Source organism: Sus scrofa, chromosome 3, assembly GCF_000003025.6.
Source record: "Sus scrofa isolate TJ Tabasco breed Duroc chromosome 3, Sscrofa11.1, whole genome shotgun sequence".
In the NCBI taxonomy this organism is placed as follows: domain Eukaryota; kingdom Metazoa; phylum Chordata; class Mammalia; order Artiodactyla; family Suidae; genus Sus; species Sus scrofa.
In genome coordinates this window covers 8,955,740-8,976,799 of record NC_010445.4, presented here as the reverse complement: position 1 = coordinate 8,976,799, position 21,060 = coordinate 8,955,740, and the positions used below count along the sequence as shown (strand labels likewise).

The following is a 21,060-nucleotide window of genomic DNA, read 5'->3' as shown; positions in this document are numbered from 1 at the left end:
GGAGCTGTAGCCTCTGGCCTACACCAGAGCCACAGCAACAAGGGATCTGAGCCGCGTCTGCAACCTACACCACAGCTCGCAGCAACGCCGGATCGTTAACCCACTAAGCAAGGGCAAGGACCAAACCCTCAACCTCATGGTTCCTAGTCGGACTCGTTAACCACTGCACCACAATGGGAACTCCTCTTTTCACTTTTTTATTTGGGGGATTTGTGCAAATGTACACAGGAAAGGTACAGAGCTGCCTTTTATACAGCTGCATAATATTCCATTTAACCACTTATTTTGGAATTTTAGATGCTTTTACTAATAATTTATGTTTAAAGATATTTTTATTGATGGACATTTTTAATGGCTTGGAAAAATATGATTTGTGACATAAGTATGTTGAATGTGGAATTTTAGGGAAGTAGTTTCAAGCCTCAGCTCTTTCAAGGGAAGGATATCCCAGACTGCTGGTCTGGGAATCCTAGTTCTGATTTATAATGTCACAGAACCATTTTCTAATTGCACAGTGATTTTTGCCATGTGAATGCCAGCATATGGTTGAAATAAGGTTCCTTTCTCTATCACAGATGTGACAATGCACATGAAAGCCACAGAAGCATAGAACAGCCCGGCCATACAGGAAACTCAGAAGTGGAGCATCACTCCAGAGTGTGTGGAAGAGGGAGTGTGTGAGTGGGTGAGACTGAGTGTGTGTCGTAGGGTGGGTGTGAGTGCGGGGGTGAGAAGAGAAGACGGGGGTCAGATGGTGAAGGGCTTCTCTGATCTAGCCAAGGAATCAGGGTTTGAGGTGCCACTGAAAGGTTTTTACTGCAGGAGTTCCCTGTGTGGCTCAGCAGTTAAAAAACCTGACTAGCATCCATGAGGATGAGGGTTCAATCCCTGTCCTTGCTCAGTGGGTTAAGGATCTGGTGTTGCCATGAGCTGTGGTGTAGGTCACAGACATGGCTTGTTTCCAGCGTTGTGGCTGTGGCTGTGGCTGTGCCTGGCAGCTACAGCTCCAATTCGACCCCTAGCCTGTGAACCTCCATATGCCTCAGGCGCGGCCATAAAAAGCAAAAAAAAAAAAAGGTTTTCACTGCAGATTGATGTGGTCAGATCTCCATGGCAGAAGAGCCCCTCTGACCACAGCATGAGGGCCGATCGGAAAGAGGACAAGTGCCAAGGTGGCTGCTGTCATGCCTTGGTTTGTGCTGCAGTGCTCCAGTCTTCAAGGCCACATCTTCACGCCTCTCTCTTCTCCATCCTCTGTGTACATCACCTTCTCTGTGTATCTGACTACCAGGCTCTTATGAGGACACTTAGAATGGCATTTAGGGCCCTGGATAATCCAGGCTGATCTCCCATCTAAAGATCCTCAGTTTAGTCACATCTTCAAAGCTGCTCCTTCCAACTCTCATTTACAGGTTATGCAGGTTACGGGAGTAGGGCCTGATATCTTTGGGGTCCTTATTCACCCTACCATAGATGCTATTCACTGGGCATTAATAGAAGAGGAAGAGCAAGTTTGGGGAGTTGGGAAGATGACATATGACTAGTTCGAGGTGACCCAGCAAGATAGGGACAGAGACAGAACTGGGCCCCATGCCCCCACCCTTTCCAATGTCTTGTGGTAACTGGGCAGATGATTCCACAAGCAGACCTGTCTAAGAGTGTCACCCTTTGAAACTGACCCTAGCAAAGCAACAACAGCATGGCAAATCACCAATTTTTGAAGCAAAACCACCCAGAAAATGGTTTGCAAGTATGTTGCAGATCTAGTATCATATTTCTTTTTTTTTTAATTTATTATTTTTCCCCGCTGTACAGCATGGGGATCAAGTTATTCTTACATGTATACATTTTTCCCCCAACCTTTGTTCTGTTGCAATATGGTATCTAGACATAGTTCTCACTGCTACTCAGCAGGATCTCCTTGTAAATCTATTTTAAGTTGTGTCTGATAAGCCCAAGCTCCCAATCCTCCCACTCCCTCCCTCTCCCGTCAGGCAGCCACAAGTCTATTCTCCAAGTCCATGATTTTCTTTTCGGTGGAGATGTTCATTTGTGCTGGATATTAGATTCCGGTTATAAGTGATATCATATGGTATTTGTCTTTGTCTTCCTGACTCATTTCACTCATGAGAGTCTCTAGTTCCATCCATTTTGCTGCAAATGGCATTATGTCATTCTTTTTTATGGCTGAGTAGTACTCCATTGTGTATATATACCACATCTTCCGAATCCAATCATCTGTTGATGGACATTTGGGTTGTTTCCCCGTCCTGGCTATTGTGAATAGTGCTGCAATGAGCATGCGGGTGCAAGCGTCTCTTAAGTAGAGTTTTGTCTGGATATATGCCCAAGAGTGGGATTGTGGGGTCATATGGAAGTTCTATGTATAGATTTCTAAGGTATCTCCAAACTGTTCTCCATAGTGGCTGTACCAGTTTACATTCCCACCAACAGTGCCAGAGGGTTCCCTTTTCTCCACAACCCCTCCAGCACTTGTTATTTATGGACTTATTAATGATGGCCATTCTGACTGGTGGAGATGGTATCTCATGGTAGTTTTGATTTGCATTTCTCTTATAATCAGCGATGTTGAGCATTTTTTTCATGTGTTTGTTGGCCATCTGTATATCTTCCTTGGAGGACAGTACATTCAGGTCTTTTGCCCATTTTTCCATTGATTGATTGATTGGCTTTTTTGCTGTTGAGTTGTATAAGTTGCTTATATATTCTAGAGATTAAGCCCTTGTCCGTTGCATCATTTGAAACTATTTTCTCCCATTCTGTAAGTTGTCTTTTTGTTTTCTTTTTGGTTTCCTTTGCTGTGCAAAAGCTTTTCAGTTTGATTAGGTCCCATGGGTTTATTTTTGCTCTAATTCTATTGCTTTGGGAGACTGACCTGAGAAAATATTCATGATGTTGATGTCAGAGAGTGTTTGCCTATGTTCTCTTTAGGAGTTTGATGGTGTCCTGTCTTATATTTAAGTCTTTCAGCCATTTTGAATTTATTTTTGTGCATGGTGTGAGGGTGTGTTCTAATTTCATTGCTTTGCATGCAGCTGTCCAGGTTTCCCAGCAATGCTTGCCGAATAGACTTTCTTTTTCCCATTTTATGTTCTTGCCTCCCTTGTCAAAGATTAATTGACCATAGGTGTCAGGGTTTATTTCTGAGTTCCCTATTCTGTTCCATTGGTCTTAGTATCATATTTCTTGAAACTAACTGAATGACCAAGTGGTGTTCTGGAGCTCTGTTGTTAAAAAAACAACTTTTCCACTTATACTGCAACTTGAATGTCCATATCTCAAAACTGTTCGGGAAAGCTCCTAGAGATCATCTTACATTTTCCAGAACACCAGAAGATTCTTGCATCCAAAGCATAGGCTTAACTGCTATAACAAGTGAAGCTTTGCTGGTCAGTGAGAACATGCAAGAAATAATCAAAGAGCAGTGATCCTGAAATCCATTGAAAAGGCGACTGCATTGGTACCTCTTAAGAAAATTATTCTGAGCTATAGTTCTTCTAGCTCTTGACTTCAGCCATCCCCTCCAGACTGTTGAGAAATACAGGGATATCCTGGCCTTCAGTGATACTTTCTGAACAAATGTACTCTTTCCTTAGGCAAGAAATGAAGGATTTCACATTTCAAAAACCAAAACCAAAGGAACTAAATAAGGATGGAGGGAACTCTCTGCTTTTGAATGTTAAGGATAGATTATTTTTTACTGTGACTTCCAAATTGCTTTATCAGTTACATAATTCTCAACATTTATGATCTGGGCCATTCTTCCTACCAAAGTTAGAAGCTAATGGAAATACTGTGTCTGCCAAGTATTCCCACTTCAAAAGGAAAGTTCTTAGTGCTTTGATGTGAGCAACACCTCATCTGTCTTTTTACACCGTACAGCTCATTCCTATCTAGGCTTTCTGATAGCCTTTAAAAGTATGCCTCCTTTCAGCCTCAGTGCTGATTTACTCCATCCATACTCTTTGGATCAGGCGTAATTATAGATCTTAGACTTGCAAAGCATTGTGTAAAAAAACAACAAAAGCCTCATCTACTTTATAGTCTTACTGGAATTTTGTGACACTTTATATAAGAAATATCATGGAGGGTTTTTTTTTATCTTTTATGTGACGAGGCCCAGAAAACACCTAAGTGTGATTTAACCAGATCATGTAATGAAATATTTTGTTCTGAGAAAATTCTACTTTATCAGACTATGAGGAACTTGGTTTCTACTGATAGAAACCTATTTCAAGTACTTTTCAAGAATATTTTGCAAATTCACTACACTTGGAATTTATTACCCTTTTGGGCATGCAAATGTTCAAAGCAAGTTGTGCCCTGCATTTTTTTAAAAATAGTAACAACGGTGATTCCATTGTGGTGCAGTGGAAACTAATCCGACTAGTATCCATGAGGATGTGGGTCTGATCCCTGGCCTCGCTCAGTGGGTCAGGGATCCAGCCTTGCCATGAGCTGTGGTGTAGGTCACAGACATGGCTTCAATCCGCCAGCTGTAGCTTCAATTAGACCCCTAGCCTTGGAACTTCGATATGCCACCAATGTGGCCCTAAAAAGCAAAATAAATAAATAAAATTAACACTCGCTATCAATTACAAATGAGATGGACAATCTAGAGGATGGTTCTTATGCATGAAACCAGTGGGAGACATGCCAGCCAATTCCCAGGCCTTGGTTCTCTTAGCTGTGTAAGAGCCCAGAGCAGGAACAATTACTTTGATGACCTCGTGGAGTACAGACTGAAGGGAATGTCTGAAATAAGCACTGAGGGTTGACACGAAGAGGAAAGGGACAAAGGTAAACACTGTGTTTAAGTGGACAGGAAGGTAAAGGCAGGGAAAATTCAAGCCCCTGTTCCAGGTTCGAGGAAGTGGCCGTTAATCAGTGACTACATTTCCCATAGTCCTTAGGCGAGCATATCTTCATTTCCCAGAGGGCTGTGCGATGCTTGAGCGGGCCCTAAGCGCCCGCAGAAACTAGACAGAAGAGAATATTCGCTTTATGTTGCTTTATAGCCAAATTTCCCACGCTCCTCTCTTCTATCCCTCTTCTCTGTCTACAGCTCCTCTCTTCACCGGCTTCAGGGGCCCGGATAGCCTGGGTCTGGTCTCCTTGGCAACAACTCGACGTTACCCTTTTGGGTCTTCACGAAAGGAAGCGGAGTGTGCACGGGGATTCCTGGGAAATGTAGTTCGGCCTCCCTGGGGCCGGACCCCGGCCCGGCCTAATAGGTCGGCTTCCTTGGGCCCCAGAAGCAAGGACTGGGTGGCGGGAGCGCGTGGCCAGCCCGTTTGGAAGCCGTGGGGGTGGAGGCTGTTCTGACTACGAGCACCCGAAGGCCCAGGCCAGTTGGCAGTCGCTAAGCCGACGAGCCCGGCCCGTCTCCGTAGTAACTGGCTGGCCGCAGAGGGCTCTGGGAAGTGTAGTTGGACCGCGCCGCCGGTGTCCGAGGTCCGCGCCGCTGCCGTTACCGCTCGCCGCGGCGCTCAGAGCGGTTTTGCAGCGTGCGGCCGAGCTCCTCCAGCGTTGCCTCGGCCTCGGAGCACCCAGGCAGGTGGGCGGCTGCCCGGAAAGGCGGGGTGTCGGCCCCAACCTGCCCCAGTGTCCCCGCACGGCTGGGTCACGGCGAGGGTTCCCTGGGAATAAGTGTGGGTGCGGTTTGAGGAGACTCACGCAGGGGATGGTAGTGATGAGAGGGGGATCCGAGAGGATCAGGGTGGAGCCCTTAGAGAGCATCTAGCCCAATCCTCTTCTGTTAGAGAAGACATACCGTAGCCTAGAGAGTCAGTCATTTCCCCCAAATCTGCTCCCATCTTTATTTTCAGCACAAAGCAGTGCCTGGCACAGAACAGGCACTTAAGCATTTAAGTGTCATTTCGTTCAAAGAACAAACTGCTGAAATATTTTAACAAATTACAAGATTAAAAAAACTTTTTAAGAGGGAGGTCGTGGCTCAGCGGAAACGAATCTGACTAGCATCCAAGAGGATGCAGGTGCTATTCCTGGCCACACTCCGTGGGTTAAAGATCCCGCCTTGCCCCTGAGCTGTGGTACTGTGGTGTAGGTCGCAGACACGGGTCATTTCTGGCGTTGCTGTGGCTGTGGTGTAGGCTGGCGGCTACCTCTCAGATTCCACCCCTAGCCTGGGTGCTTCCATATGCCGAGGGTCCGGCCCTAAAAAGACAAAAAATAAAATTAAATAAAAATTTTAAAAGAGGGAAGTGGACCTGAATAGACTTGGCAGCCAAAGGCAACCTGTAGACCTTATTTGGATCATGATTTGACAACCAACTGTGCAGTTTTTAAAAATCAGGGAAATGTCAACATGGACAATATTAAGGAATTACTGTTTAAATTTGTTAGTTGTGATCATTGGGGTTGTGCTTTAAAAAGAAAAAGTTTTAGAGACACCTATTGCAGATGTTAGGGGTGAAATGTCTGAGATTTTCTTGAAAAGTATCCAGTGTGGTGGGGGAGGGGAGAGCAGATGAAAGGATCCTGGCTGGGTGTCTATATAATTACTGGAGGTGAGATGGGTACAGGGAGACCACTAAACTATTCTATGATGGTATATGTGCCCCCTAAAATCAATCAATTCTTATCTGCTAGAGATGTTAGTTATCTATCAGAAGGAAGATATACTGGGAGTTCCTGCTGTGGCTCAGTGATAACAAACTCGACTAGTATCCATAAGGACACAGGTTCGATCCCTGGCCTCTCTCAGTGGGTTAAGGATCCAGCGTTGCTGTGAACTGCAGGGCAGGTCACAGACTCAGCTCAGATCCAGCGTTGCTGTGGCATAGCTCCAACTTGACCCCCAGGCAAGGAACCTCCATATGCCACAAGTGCAGACCTAAAAAAAAAAAAAAAAAAAAAAGCAAGGAAGGAAGATATACTGTCTGGGGTTTACTTTAAAATACTCCACACAGGAGTTCCCCTTGTGGCTCATCAGTAACGAACTCGACTAGTGTCCACGAGGGTGCCGGTTCGGTCCCTGGCCTTGTTCAGTGAATTAAAAGAATCCGGTGTTGCCATGAGCTGTGGTGAAGGTCACAGACATGGCACAGATCCCACATTGCTGTGGCTGTGGTGTAGGCCGGTGGCTACAGCTCTGATTGGACCCCCAGCCTGGGAACTTCCATATGCCACCCTAAGAAGCAAAATAAATAAAATACTCCAAAGAAGTACGCAGGCACACACACAGTGTGATGGGGTATGGCAGAAGCAGGATTGGCAGAAAATGAAGAGTTAAAGAAGCTGGGTGATGGGCACATGAAAGTTTGTTGTATTATTGTCTATTCTCTTTAGTGCGATTGAAAATTTCCATAATCAAGGGGGCTTATATGATTTTTTAAATGTATTTTATGTATTTCAGAACATTTCTGAAATATAAAGATGTTCATGAGGAGTTTCTCTGAAATTAGCCCTCCGGCTGCACAAGCGAGCCGCCCCGGGGACTTCTCCAGGCAAGAATGACAACAGGGCTGTGTCCTCAACCCCTCGATTCAGTACCTTAGACCAGCATCAGGGAACCTCCCACAGGGGAGGCCAATCAGCTGCCCTGCCCCAAAGAAGAGTTTTTAGCAGGAGAGAGAAGAAAGAAGCCACAAAGTGACAAGAGTGACCAGAACTGCGGGCCAGGTGAGTTCCGTGTCCCCAACCAGAAAAGGTGTCTAGGAAGAGACCCCACAGATGGAATATGTGTGGCTGTGGTTTCTAAGCAGACCCAGCCCTCACTCCAAGTCAGAGCCCACACAGGAGAGAGTGCTCAGCTGTGAGCATGTGGAATACACTTCCAGGTCACCCAGAACCTGGCGGTCAGGCCCGCTGTGTGACCAGGTGGGCAGGGTGTTACTCTGATGGGAGACTGGCAGAGGGGCAGGGACTTGAGGCCAGGTGTGTGTGAGCTAAGGGCACAGCTGGAGAGAAGCGGCCAAGAGGGTGGCCTCCAGGAAGCCTGTCCCCAGCGCAGACCTCTGCACAGCTGTGGAAGGGCACCTGGGCAGCAGCTCCTCACCAAGCCACTCGGTCCCCTTAGCCACCTGGCCTCCACTTGAGTGTCCCCACTTGGGCTACTTCTCTGTCACTTCTGCTCTTTTTTAGAAAAAAGCATAATACATTTTTTTCTATTATCAACAAAACTAATACACATCCACATTTTCAAGTACATATAAGCACAAAAAAAATGAGTCACCTATTCCAGAACCTATTCCATAATCACTGATAACACTTGACTGTCTTTCTAGCATTTTCTTTCTCCACTGTTCAGGTTTCCCCAAAAAAAAAAAAAGAGGAGTTCCTGTTGTTGCTCAGAGGGTGATGAACTCAACTAGCATCCATGCAGATGATGGTTCTCAATATATTAAGGATCCAGTGTTGCCATGAGCTGTGGTGTAGGTTGCCGACATGGCTCGGATCTGGTGTTGCTGTGGCCGTGGCATACGCTGGTGGCAGCAGCAGCTCTGATTCGACCCCTAGCCTGGGAACTTCCATATGCTGCAGCTGTGGCCTTTAAAAAAAAAGAAAGGAAGAAGAAGAAGAAAAGAGGTGAGGCACCTTCCAGAGTCCACAGCTTCATTTCACCAGGCTTCCCTGGTCAGAACCTAGAGCCAAGTCACAGGCCTACTTGAGAATGCAGGCGCAGTACCTATCTCGGCCACAAGAGGGAGATGCTTGCCCACGCAGTCTGCCCCAAAGCCGCGGGGACCCCTCAGGTCTGTCCTTCAAGCACCAGAGGTTTCCTCCTTGAGATCAAGCCCCCAGCACTCCGTCCTAGCTTTATTGCTCACTCTGCTCACTGCGCCTCTTGGAAACCTCCTTGGTTCACAAGGAAACTGGACAGAACTTACTCCTTCATGACCTTGACTGTGTCGCCCTAGTTTGCTGAATCCTCAGATGACTTATCTTGTTAGGGTTCAGCTCTGGGCTTCCAGGAAAGGGATAAACTACAGACTGCTCAGGGCCTCCCTGAGATTAGCACTCTTCATAGCTCTTGGACCCTTGTTCTTAGGGGCCAGTCTGAGTTCCTTTTAGGAGCCCTGGATGACCTGGTCCCTCCCTGCTTCCACATCACACCCTGTCTTGCACACGTGGGCCGTCTTTCGGCTCCTTTCGCTCTGCTCATCACCTGCAGACCTTCCAGCACATTTCTCTCTGGAAGCCACTTCCCAGCATCCTCCAGGCTGATGCTTGTTCCTTTAGGTCTTACCTCACGTGTCACTCCTTCCCAGAAGTCCAGGTCAGGACTCTCCTCTGCTGCGGAGCCCAGTACTGCCCCTTGCAAAGCGCATCGCCTGCTGGACCAGCCGCCTCCTAGAATAAAAGTTCCGTGAGGTCAGGGCCGTGTCCCTCTTCCTCAGTGGCATCCCCAGCGCTGGAGCACAGCGCCTGGCCCTCCACAGGGCTCAGTAAAGATCTGCTAAATGGATGAACGGGTGGGTGGATGAGTGAATGAGTGAGTGTGCCTTTCCCCACTCCCCAAAGTAGAGTCTGCAAAAGCCAGTCCCTGTCTCTTCCATCCCCTTCCCTCCCGCTTCGCCAGGTGCCTCTCCCTGTCCCCTAAGCCTCCAGAAACACTGCACAAGGAACAGTGGGCTGGAGGGTCTGTTCCCTCCTTCAGGCGGTGGGAAGATGGATCAGGAGTGATACAGACCTAAACTACCTGTGCCACCCGCTAGCTCTTTTTTTTTTTTTAGGGCTGCACCTACGGCATATGGAAGTTCTTGGGCTAGGGGTAGAATCGGAGCCACAGCTGCTGGCCGACACCACAGCCACAGCAATGCAGGATCCAAGCCACATCTGCGACCTACACCACAGCTCATGGCAATGCCAGATCCTTAATCCACTGAGTGAGGCCAGGGATCCGACCGGCATGCTCATGGACACTAGCTGGGTTCTTAGTCCACTGAGGCACAACAGGAACTCCTCTCATTTTCTTTATTTACAAAGTGGAGACCACAGTCCTGCCTGCAGGTGAAGCACATGCTGATCTGTCACGTGGGAGGCAGTCTTTGATCAGAGCCTTCCCTCCCCTCTCCGAAGCCCCCCTGGGACAGAGACACCCTGCCGTCTCAGAGGTGGTCCTGTAGTCCTGATTCCCCTCTCTCTTCCCCAAGGTGGCCAAAGCCACCTGTGCTGCTGCCTCCTTCTCCCCTGTCCTTTATCCCAGCACAAACAATGTGCTGGCACAGAGTGGAAGAAATGCTTGAAAGTATCTGTTAAATGAATGAATGAATGGACTAGTGCCAGCAGCATCCCCTGGGGCGGGTTCACCAGCTGCCCAAACCCCTTGATGGTCAGGTGGCCCCTCCTGGGCAGCACCGGAAGAGGTAGGCATGCGGAAGACATAGGCCAGAACTTTACTGGAAGGAGAGGAAGGGGGAGGGGCCCTGAGAGCTCCAGAGCCGACTCCTCTCTCCTAGGCCCCCCGGCAAGTGGACCCCAGGGGTTGCAGGCGGATGACCATGTCCTCTGGGCAGACTCTCTCCCTCAGGGTGGCTGCCTCCCTCCCGGCCCACATCTGTCTGCCCATTACAGGTGCTAAAAGTACAAGTTCCAACAAAATCATTTTCTAAATTTGCTCTTTCATCGTGCTTTTCTCTGCCATGACCACTTTATACAACGTGAGCTCTGGGGCCCCTCTGACCATCCTTCTCGGACCCAGTGGCCTCCGTGATTCCTGAGGCCAAAGCACTCCAAGAGCCCCCTCGTCCATGACAAGCCCCTGCCCTCTCTCCAGTCAGAAACTTCGGGTGATGACGGGGGCTGGTTTTTCCTCAAATGGTCACCCCCACGCCATCATTACTTGTCAAAGACTGAGCTCCAGAATGGCTGACCCACCGGGTGAGGCCGTGCCTTCTGGGGGCACCTTTGCGCCTGGGGTTGCAAGTCTTCTCTGGGGCAATGCACTCCAGGCTGAGCTCTTTGCTCTGTCGGCTTCCTGTGCACCCGGCCTCGCCACGAGCTCTGATAGCTGCTGCTCACTCTGAGGACTCTCCTGCATGGGCACCATTCATCAGGGATCTCTCTGGCGTGAATTAGGAGATGAATGGAAGTGCCCCCTTATGCAGAGTGCTCAGAGATTTCCTCTGCCATCTGAATTCTTTGATGTTCTGCCAAATTGTGGTCCAGGTGCCTGGCCACATGTCTCCTGCAGGTGGAGCGAGGTTTGGGCTTAAGAGTCTCTGGTTTCCCACAGTGACACCATCAGTAACAGTGCCCCAGGTCCCGGCCTCCGAGAAGCAGAGGGGCCTCCAGGATGCCCTGCGCAGTGACGTTTTGGCAGAAAGGCTGAGCAGTGTTGGTGTTGCCTGCAAGTCCTTGGCCCTGGCCTCCCGCTGTATTGGCACCACAGGAAATGAGAGTCTCCTCAGGCCCCCACTTCTGCAAAGCAAGCTCAGCCTGCACCTGCATGCGCCGTCCAGCCTCTGGCTGTGGTGATTCCGGAGCAGGAAGAGGAAGCACTGGCTGAACCCTGTTTCACAAGGGGGTTGATGAGGAAACTGTCTTGAGCCCACCCACGGTCATGTGCAGCCCCCACCCGCCGTCCTTCCAAATGCTGCCCACGCTCTGAGCCCAAAGCCCACCTCTGCCAGGAAGCCTTCCTGGGACTCTGCGGGCCTGCAGTGGGGCTCCACCCTGCACTCTGCTCACGGGTCCACTGCCCCTACGCCCCGTTTAGCACCCCTCGAACCCTCTGGTCCTTCCTGACCTTCTTATGCCTTTTCTTCTCAGACAGATTTCAGACTCTGAGGAAGAACCACATCTTGTCCTTTGTGCTCTTCGCGGCACCTCTGAACATCGAGGGACATGGGACGGCTTGGGAACTGGTGACTGTATGTGGCCGTGGACACCACGCTGAGCGCAGACTGTGGTTCAAGGCGGTGGCGGGTGGCGATGCGTTACCTGTGAGGTCGCAGCCTGCCTTCCCTGGGCTGGCCGTCAGCCCTTCTCTCCCAAGTCACGCGGGAGGAAGGTGATTTCGTCCCGACTGCCACCCTGCCCCCCCTACGCCCCCACCCCCACTGGCAGCCAGATTAGCCCGGATGTCCGTAAGGTGGCAGATGCTTAGTCCCGTTGCCTGGGTTCTACCTGAGAGGTACTGCTGGCCGCCATGCGCTGCACTAACCCTGCAAGTGCCCTTGAACCCTCTGGTCCTTCCTGACCTTCTTATGCCTTAAGAAGGGGGAGGCAGGGAACAAGCAAGGCGTCAGGATGTTGGAGAGGCAGCCGGTGTCCTGGTTAAGGAGGGCCGGCTTGGGGGCACCCTCAGCAGGAACCTGGAACTCTTTGAGAGCAAGGTCTATGTCTGAAACATCTCTATTTTCAAGTGCCTCGCTCCATGCCTGGCACGTAGTAGGTATTTGCCTGGCACAGAGTAGGTGAGCAGCGCTTCTGTAGTGAGCAGCAACCCAGGAGTGCGAGGAAGTGACTGGGAGAACTGATGTTAACAACTGGGCTGAAAGGTTCCCCCCCGGGCCGCCCCCCAGGGGTACACCATCCTCTTGGTGTATGTCGGAATTCTGAGTCAAGCACAAAATGCAGACACCCCTTGTCTTTTGTTAGCTGCAGACTCTCTCTCTCCCCTGCAAAAAAGGGGACTACTTCTGTCTGTCCATCCAGGGACTTTTATGGCCTCGGCGCTCTGATCTAAATTTCTTTAAAAGCCAGTGAGTTAGAAATGTTCATGGTGGGATCCTAAGAGCTGGTCCTGGGTTGGGCACTGCCCAGAAGAACTGCATGTCCTCAGCATCCAAGGCTGTCTCTGATCAGCTGTACTTAAGCCTGGTGAAGATGTGAGCAGATCGTCGCGCGTTGAGGAGAGAAAGAAAGGGAGGGCCCGGACCAGCCGCCTCGCTGTCTGCTTACCAAAGGCTCACCGCTCCCGAGGTCGTCCCTGGGCAGGAGGCCAGCTGGTCACTGGGTTTGGGGGCTCCTGTCTTGGAAGCTTCTAGCTGGCACGTCCTGGGTCTCTAGCGGACCCTCTCAGATACTCTTCCCACGACAACCCCGAGACCAAACGAGTCAGACATGATTAAAGAGGCAGAGGAGGCTGAGATGGCTAATCCAGGGAAGGCTCCTGGGAGAGCAAGGACTGGACGGCTGGGGGCCTCTCAGCGCGGCACTGCTGGGGAGCTGGCACCGGCGGTTCCAGACAAACTGTCCCAAAGGCTTCTGGGAAGTGGCTCCAGCAACTAGAAGGAAAGCTGTAAAGCACTTTATGGTGTGCGAAGTGACCCCCCCACCCCCACTCCCCACCCTGGAGGACCCCGAGAGAAGCACCACGAGGCTCTTCTGACGGGCGCTGGCGAGCTGGCCATCCTTGCAGGGGCTCGGCCCCACTCCCGGGGGCGTGAGACTGAGGACGACGGCACTGACCACCGAGCGTTCCGTGCTTCACACGCAGCATCTCATTTAATCCCCCCATCGAGCCTTGAAACGGGCCGTTTCTATCCTCACATTACAAATGAAGAAACTAAGACATGGAGAGGCCAAATAACTTGCCCAAGGTCATGCAACTAAGAAGTAGGGGAATAGGATTCAAAGCCAGGTCTGCCCAACAGCTGGGCTTTTGAAAGTGCTCGTTCTCCCACTGCGGGATTTTTTGCATTCCCTGTGCTGGGATAACCAGCCCATCTCCTGTCCCCCGTTACATGGTTTTCTTGAAACAGTTCTGCTTCTCCAGTCTCTCCTGTGGCCCATTAAAGCCACAAACTGGTTTCTAGGAGAACACGTCGAGTCGGTGCTGAGTGCTTCCCACCCCATTAAAGCCGTGTTCACGACAAATGCCCAGCTTCCTACTAGCAGTCACTGGACTTTCTGCTTCGGGAACCTGGGGAGATCTGTGCTTAGGCTCTCAGTTCTGAAGATAGGGTAATAACAGGTGGAGCAAAGCAAGGACATCTTATTTCTGTTCCACCCTGACTGGACCTCAAACAGAGTTACCTGAAGAGCTGGATTTGGCTGGGCTGGTTCAACTGTCGCCTTAGCTCAAGGGTTCTGTCTGCCAGCCAGACTCCCCTCCCGTCCTCCATGGGGCATCCACTGAAAGGGGGATGAAGTATCCAAACTGGCTTTTTCACTCCTGGGTCTGGCGCCCCGGCGCTCTCCTAGGCGGCGTCTCGGTGGAGCGGCCTCATCTTACAGTGTTGCCCTGGGCTCCCAGAACCCACTGTCCGTTCCCTTCTCCACTCCTTTCTGCCCCCCACCCCGCAGCCGCTTCTGTGGGGAAGGGTCTCATTCAGCCCCCGCTGCCAGGTGGCTGTGCTGTATCTCGTGACCCTGCTCTGCCCCCCCTACACACACACATACAGGTCACTGGACCAGGATCTATATAGGCTGGCCAACAACTTTTGAAGTCCCCTGGCTCAGAAATATAAAGAAAGCCAGTGAGACCAGTCAGATTCCCCTTTTAGGAAACATGAACCCCCACATCAGACCATACGGGCAGTGTGTGACAAGAGGTGGCGAGAACAGGAAGGAGCCTGGAGGGACTGATGTGTTGGCCAGAATTACAGCGAGGAAGAAAGCTGGAGATTAAAAAAAAAGCAAAACAAGCTGTGACACAGAAAAAATGCACTTCTAGCGTCTTTTGGTGAAAAGATAAAGGAAGGAATGACCAGAAGGGAGCTGGGACTCTGAAAGGCAGAGAGACAGGCTGGCCCTGGAGCCACCCTGGGGCCCACTAGACCTGCTCTGCCCCAGTGGGTGTCACTGCAGTGAGCTCATTACTTACTCCCTTTGCTGACTGTTGGCTTAGACGTGAGTGGGCACGTGACTTAGTTCTGCCAACAAAACTTACAGAGAAATGGCCGGGGAACATTCTGGGAAGAAGTTTGCTTTCTGATCAAAAGAGGCAGAGAGACTGAAGAGGCCCATCCCTTCGTCCTGCTTTGAACATGGATGTTTGAGATGTGATAGCTGGAGCTGGAGCAGCCATCTTGAGACCATGAGGCAAAAAGACCAAGCAAAAAAGCCAATACACCAAGATGGGCCAAGCAACAGATTAAAAAAAGCCTGGGTCCTTGATGATAGCGTTGAGCCATTATACCTATCCTGGAATCACGTACTTCCAGTCTTAATGATCTATCAATTAAATGTCTTTTATTTTCTAAGCAGATTTCTGCTATTCGCAGCCTGAGGCCTTCTTCACCAGTGCAGCGCTCCTCTGAACTTCTCCGTCAGCAATTCCCTAGAGCCCCACGGCTCTTGGTGTAGCTCCACATGGAAAATCAGCCCAAGTTTATACACTGGAAATCTGACTCATACAGTAAGAAGTAAAAGTCAAGATTTGTCACAGCCCACAGAGGCGAGCAACTCTAGCACTTAGTTCCAGTTCCTGGGGCCTAAAGGGCACCAATGAAAGAAAGATTCGGGAATGTTCTAGACATATGAGCCCGAGTCTTCTAAAATGGGGCACAATAATGAATTTTAGAACAAAGCAGTGCGATGGGGTGGGAGGTATTTATCCCTGGGAGGCGGAGCCTAAGCTCAGGCCAGAAGGCCATGGAACGCATGGGGTGGGGGAAGCATTAAGTTGGAATGAGCAAAGGGTGGGTGGGGTGGATGAACCCTGGAGAAGGCCAGTGTCACAGAGCAGGATGTTAGGGAGCCCCAGGTGCCAGCTGGAAGAAATGTAGGGCAGTGAAACTACGTGGGTGGAAACCTAGGCCTTTCCGTTGCTCTCCAGCCAGCCTTGGGGACATTTGATATCCTCTGAGGAGGGAGACGCCCTCAACGGCAGCTACTCCCCATGTTCCTCACTCTGTCCAGTCTCCACCTGCCCCTTTTTGCTCTACCTTTGCTTTCTGTCTCCTCTGACCAAAGCCGGGAGCCAGAAACACCCAGGACCTGAGTCCCTTCTCCCTCAACTGGAAAGGAGATGTCGTGGCAAACAAGGGTGTCTTTTAGGAGACTCCGAATCCTAGGCCGGGGAGAAGGCCTTCAGCTGTGGGCAGAGAATGCTGGCGGTTGACAAGGACCAGATTATGCCTTCTTCGGATCCACCCTGTATCAAGCAGTGTGTGGTTCATGTTGTTTGAACACCAGAAAATGTGCCTGACCCTTCCCTTATGAAATGAGAGGCTGAACTCAGAACTCTAGCCCTTCCTCTCTAAATTTCTAGTTTTAGAAGACAAAGAGAACCTGGCATCGTCCTAATGTACCCTTCAGATGACATATTATTCCACTACATACAGAACTTGAGAAAAATCAAAAGCCCGTTTCCCATCTCGAAAGAGTCTTCAGCAGTAAAGACGCATGGCCCGCAGGAGTTCACCCAGTAAATGGGGCCCCCCCGAACAGAGATGTGTTGCAATCACAGCAGAATTTGCACCCTCCAGCTGCTGGGGGTAAGCCACACACCGTCCTTATGGAGTCCTGCCCCCGGGCCCAAACGAGGCTCTGTTATTATTACTTCATTCATTCAGCAGACATGGACTGAATACCCCTGGAAGAAGAATTTAAGCTTATAAAAGCAAGGTTAATATAAGGAAGCTAAAACATTAGAGATTTAAAAAAAAAAAAATCCTCTGAGATGATCGGAGAAAAGAATGAAAGCTTTGGTTGCAGTGGAAGAAGCAAAATGTTGAAACCCCTACTTAATGCAATTAATGCTTCAGTGTGATACTTAATCAACCCCTGAACTCTCCCCACCCCCTAAAGTTTCCCCATATGTCACTAAGGATGCTCTGAAACCCAACAGGGAAGAGAACTGAAGGCTTTTCCTCCTTCTCCCTAATGAAGGTTTTTCTCCAGAATGAATGAGCCTGATTACTGACTAAAGGCCCTCCTGCGGTCTTTACGCCCAGGGTGCTGCTTTCCTGAGAGTTCTCCAAAGACGAGAGAAGGGGCTCCGCTCTCCCCAGATGGCGCCACGCGGCTCTGACGCACTGGCTTCTCTCTCGCACGAATGATCTGACGTTCAGTGTGCTTCACGCTGCCCCCGACAGCTTTCCACATTCATCACAGGTGCCCGCTTCGAGTCCCAAGGAACGTGCTGACAGTCTAAGGCTGGAACTCTGGCTCCAGGCTCTTCCCCACCCATTCTGCTCGCGGGGCTCCTGGCCGCTCTGAAATCCCAGATGTCTAATTAGCTCTGAGCACAGTCTAAAAGCATTCGCACATCCGTTCTGTGCATATGGTTTTTCTCCAGTGTGAATTCTCTGACGTTGAATGAGCTTTCCTTTCCCGCAGGCGCCCACATTGACGGCATTTGTAGCACTTCTGAATGTGAATTAGCCGATGCCATGTGAGGCGTCAGAAAGCTGACGGATGCCTCCCTCAAACAAGGACTCTTTCCAAAATGAATGTTAGAATGTTCTGGAGGACGGGAGCCCTGAGAAAAGTCGCCTCCATTCATAACAAAGATGTTCCCTCTAAGATGCATATTGTAATGTTGAATAAATTCTGAATTCTAAGATTTGGCCACAACCATTTCCTCACTTCTTAGAAAATGTGTGGAGAATTGCAGATTTTCCCATATGCATCACGTTCCTGGGGTGGGGCCCCTAAAGGTTCTCGAGGATCTCGCTGTATCCACAGACCTGTCTACACTCAAACCTGGTCGGTGTCCCACAGGGACCTTCTCCAGGCATCCAGCTCTGAGTTCCCACTCAGGCCACATGGCTGTGCCCAGTCCCAGGTCACAATATGAAATTACAGGAAATGTACATTTCAACCACTGTCTCTATTTTCTTTGATGTCTTTTTAGGGCTGAACTCAGGGCATATGGAGGTTCCCAGGCTAGGGGTCAAATCAGCTACAGCTGCCGGCCTACGCCACAGCCACAGCAACGCGGGATCCGAGAAGCGTCTGCAACCTACAGCACAGCACATGGCGCTGCCAGATCCTTAACCCACTGAGCTGAGCCAAGGATCAAACCTGAGTTCTCATGGACACTAGTTGGGTTCATTACCACTGAGCCACAACGGGAACTCTTCAACCACTGTCTCTTACAAGATCAAGTTTCTTGGACTAAGAATAAAAGATTTGGGGAGATCAATGATAAGCATACCTTTGGGCAAATATATAAAGTGATGGGTGTGACAGATTGCTGGGTTTTGGTATTTTCCTTTCTTAACCCAGTTTTCACCACAGTGAGAAGGTAGCCATTAAAACCGCTCACGTTCTCTGGTGACCGGGAGGGAGCACGTGGGCAGGTGCAAGGAAGCTGTTCCCAGTGTTTCTTGATCTGGATGCTGGTCAGAGTGTGTTCATTTCCCCATCCTCCCAGGCAGCCCCAGGACAGTTCCAGCAAACGAGGTAGAAGCGGAACTGGGCTTTCAAGGAAACCTGTGACAGGGAGCAGACTCCAGAGCAGGAACCTCTTGCCTTCTCCCTACCTGCCCCACTTCTTTCTGCCGGATCCTGGTCATGACGCTGGCTCCTGCCGCAGCCATCCTGTGAGCACATGGAGAAGGTCAAGGGCAGAAGATGGCACAGCGACCCTGCAGACGGTGCCTGGTCCTGGTGGCCTTGAACTTCTCCCTTCCGGAATTCTCACTGTTTTTAGTCTAGTGGGGGAGAAATGATTCACATTTGATGATGGACGTAAGGCATTTTTCCCTATGTTTATCACCTCTTGTTTTAATTTCTGTCTTTCCCTACCTTCCTTTGTAAAACATGTGTACTCATGGAATATGTTAGTCCTTTGTGTGTCAAAAATGTTGCAGATTAAAAAAAAAAAGTTTCAAAAAATAAAAACAAAAACATTTTGAAAATGTTGCAAATAGCCTTCCAAATTTGGCATTTTGAGTCTTTTGAGTGTGTGTGTGTCTTTAAACCAAAGAGACGTTGTTCCATTTTTATTTGACAGCTTCAGAATTTTGCACAGTGTTTTTCCCATTCCAGAACTGTTAAAATGCTGACTCCTTTTAATAAGTACCTCTATGATTTCATTTTATTATGCTTAAATCTTGGCTCCAACTGGAATTCAACATGATATAGGGAATTAGGTAAAGAAGCAGGTTTCTCCCTCCCATCACCTCCCAGCCCTGTCTAGTGAACTCTTTTCCCAGCTATTCTGAAATGCTACCTTGACCATGTGTTACATGCCCATCTGAGTTTACATCTTGTCTTGAATCTCCATTTATCGGTCTGTACCTCCTCCAATACACAATACTGATAAAGTTACTTGCCCCTGTTGCCCTTTTGTTCCCTCAAAATGCTCATGGTGAGAATAAGGTGGGTAAGCTGGAGCTGGTAAGAGTCACTCAGAGGTGGAACATTGTCTTCAAGAGGCATTAGAGTCAGAGTTCCCATCATGGCGCAGCGGAAACAAATCTGACTAGCATCCTTGAGGATGCAGGTTTGATCCCTGGCCTCACTCAGTGAATTAAGAATCCGGCATTGCCGAGAGCTCTGGTGTAGGTCACAGACACGGCTCGGATCTGGTGTGGCTGTGGCTGTGGCGTAGGCCAGTGGCTATAGTTCCAATTCAATCCCTGGCCTGGGAACTCCATACGCTGCAGGTGCAGCCCTAAAAAGACAACAACAAAAAAGAGGTGTTAGATTCAATGCAGTCAGGGTGTATGTGACCAAGACATTTGGTCAAATGGAAGAGGATGAAAGATGAATAATGTGACATCCTCACAAAATAGTCTGTTTGTTATGACATCAACGATTATTGCACAAAGGTTCCTTAACACAACAGCATTTTAACAGTATCCTTATTTTAAGCACTTATCCTTTTTCTCTACAGTGCAGTCCTGGAACCATTTTGTAAAAAAGTCATATTTTGTCTTAATATTTTCTCTTACTTAACCCAGCATCAAACAAATTATGGTTCTGGAGTTCCCACTGTGGTGCAGTGGGTTAAGAATCCAACTGCAGCAGCTTGAGTCACTTTGGAGGTGCGGGTTTGATCCCCAGCCTGGCACAATGGGTTAAAGAATCCAGCCCTTGCTGCATCTGGCCTAGGTCACAGCTGCGGCTCGGGTTCGATCCATGGCCCAGGAATTTCCATGTGCCATGGGTGCAGCTGTAAAATGAAAAAAACAAAAAACAAAAAAAAGAAGAAGAAGAAGAAGTTACTGTTCTAATAAATAGGTAATAAAAGCAAAAATAGAAAACTTTGGATGGTCTGGAGGAATATAAGAGGGTAACATTGTGTTTCAGGTCCTGTTTCATGGCCACGTGTGTACTCAAGATGATTATCTCACAGGCCTCAATGTACTGTGACGTCTTTGCAAAGCACAGGCCATTCTATCTAGTCTGAAAATAGCCCTGTCTATGACAAGAGGACAGATGTAACGGTAGCAATTGTGCTTCCCTTTTTGGAATTTCAGAGAGTCATGAGGAAATTATGTGTAGGATCCAAGTCTCTCCTTAAAATAAGCTTGCCAAAGAAAACTGAAACGATTCTATTTCCTCTGATTGATTTTCTTGAAACAAACAGAAGCACTCAGAATAATTCCATTGGTCTCATAGCTGCATGTGGTCTTAGGTTCTTTTCCTAAAAATGGCTATTATGGTATTTAAAGCCCTCATTAGGACATGAGTGCATGCAAGTGTTACGAAAACTAGTCTCTCAAATCATGCCTTTTCATTCATCTCTGCTATAAAAATGCTTGATATGGGTGTAATTAATATTAAAGTGAAATGTTTAGAAAAATATGGGCCCAGTAAAACTGCATCCAATAAATCAGAACTTGTAAGAGGAAAATAAGATCTACCGTAAGTGGGCCCATAGTGACTTCCTCCCAGAGAACCATGTGGAGTGGGGGGAAAGGAACATCACGGTGGGAAGCCTGACGAGCACTGCTTCGGCCAGGGGACCGTCAGCTCCGACAATGATTAGACAGGTTGACGGTAGGTGTCCTCAATACGATATGACAACAATGGCACTTCCTCTGTGGTCTTGAGCCCCCCGAACCCATAACCCAGTCTAATCACGAGAACAACATCAGACAAATCCCAGGTGAGGGACAGTCTACAAAATAACAGATTCCTCAAACCTGTCAAGGTCATCAAAAACAAGGCAAGTCTAAGAAACTGTCCTATCCAAGAAGAGCCCGAGAAACAGGACAACAAAATATA

The 21,060-nt window shown here is 49.1% G+C and overlaps 1 long non-coding RNA gene across 1 annotated transcript; it reads left to right on the top strand.

Moving 5' to 3' along the window:
* On the top strand, positions 4,498-17,447 carry LOC106509650. Its single transcript, XR_001307350.2, has 3 exons — positions 4,498-5,578; positions 7,400-7,665; positions 11,758-17,447. It is a non-coding gene; the product is annotated as an uncharacterized LOC106509650 (long non-coding RNA).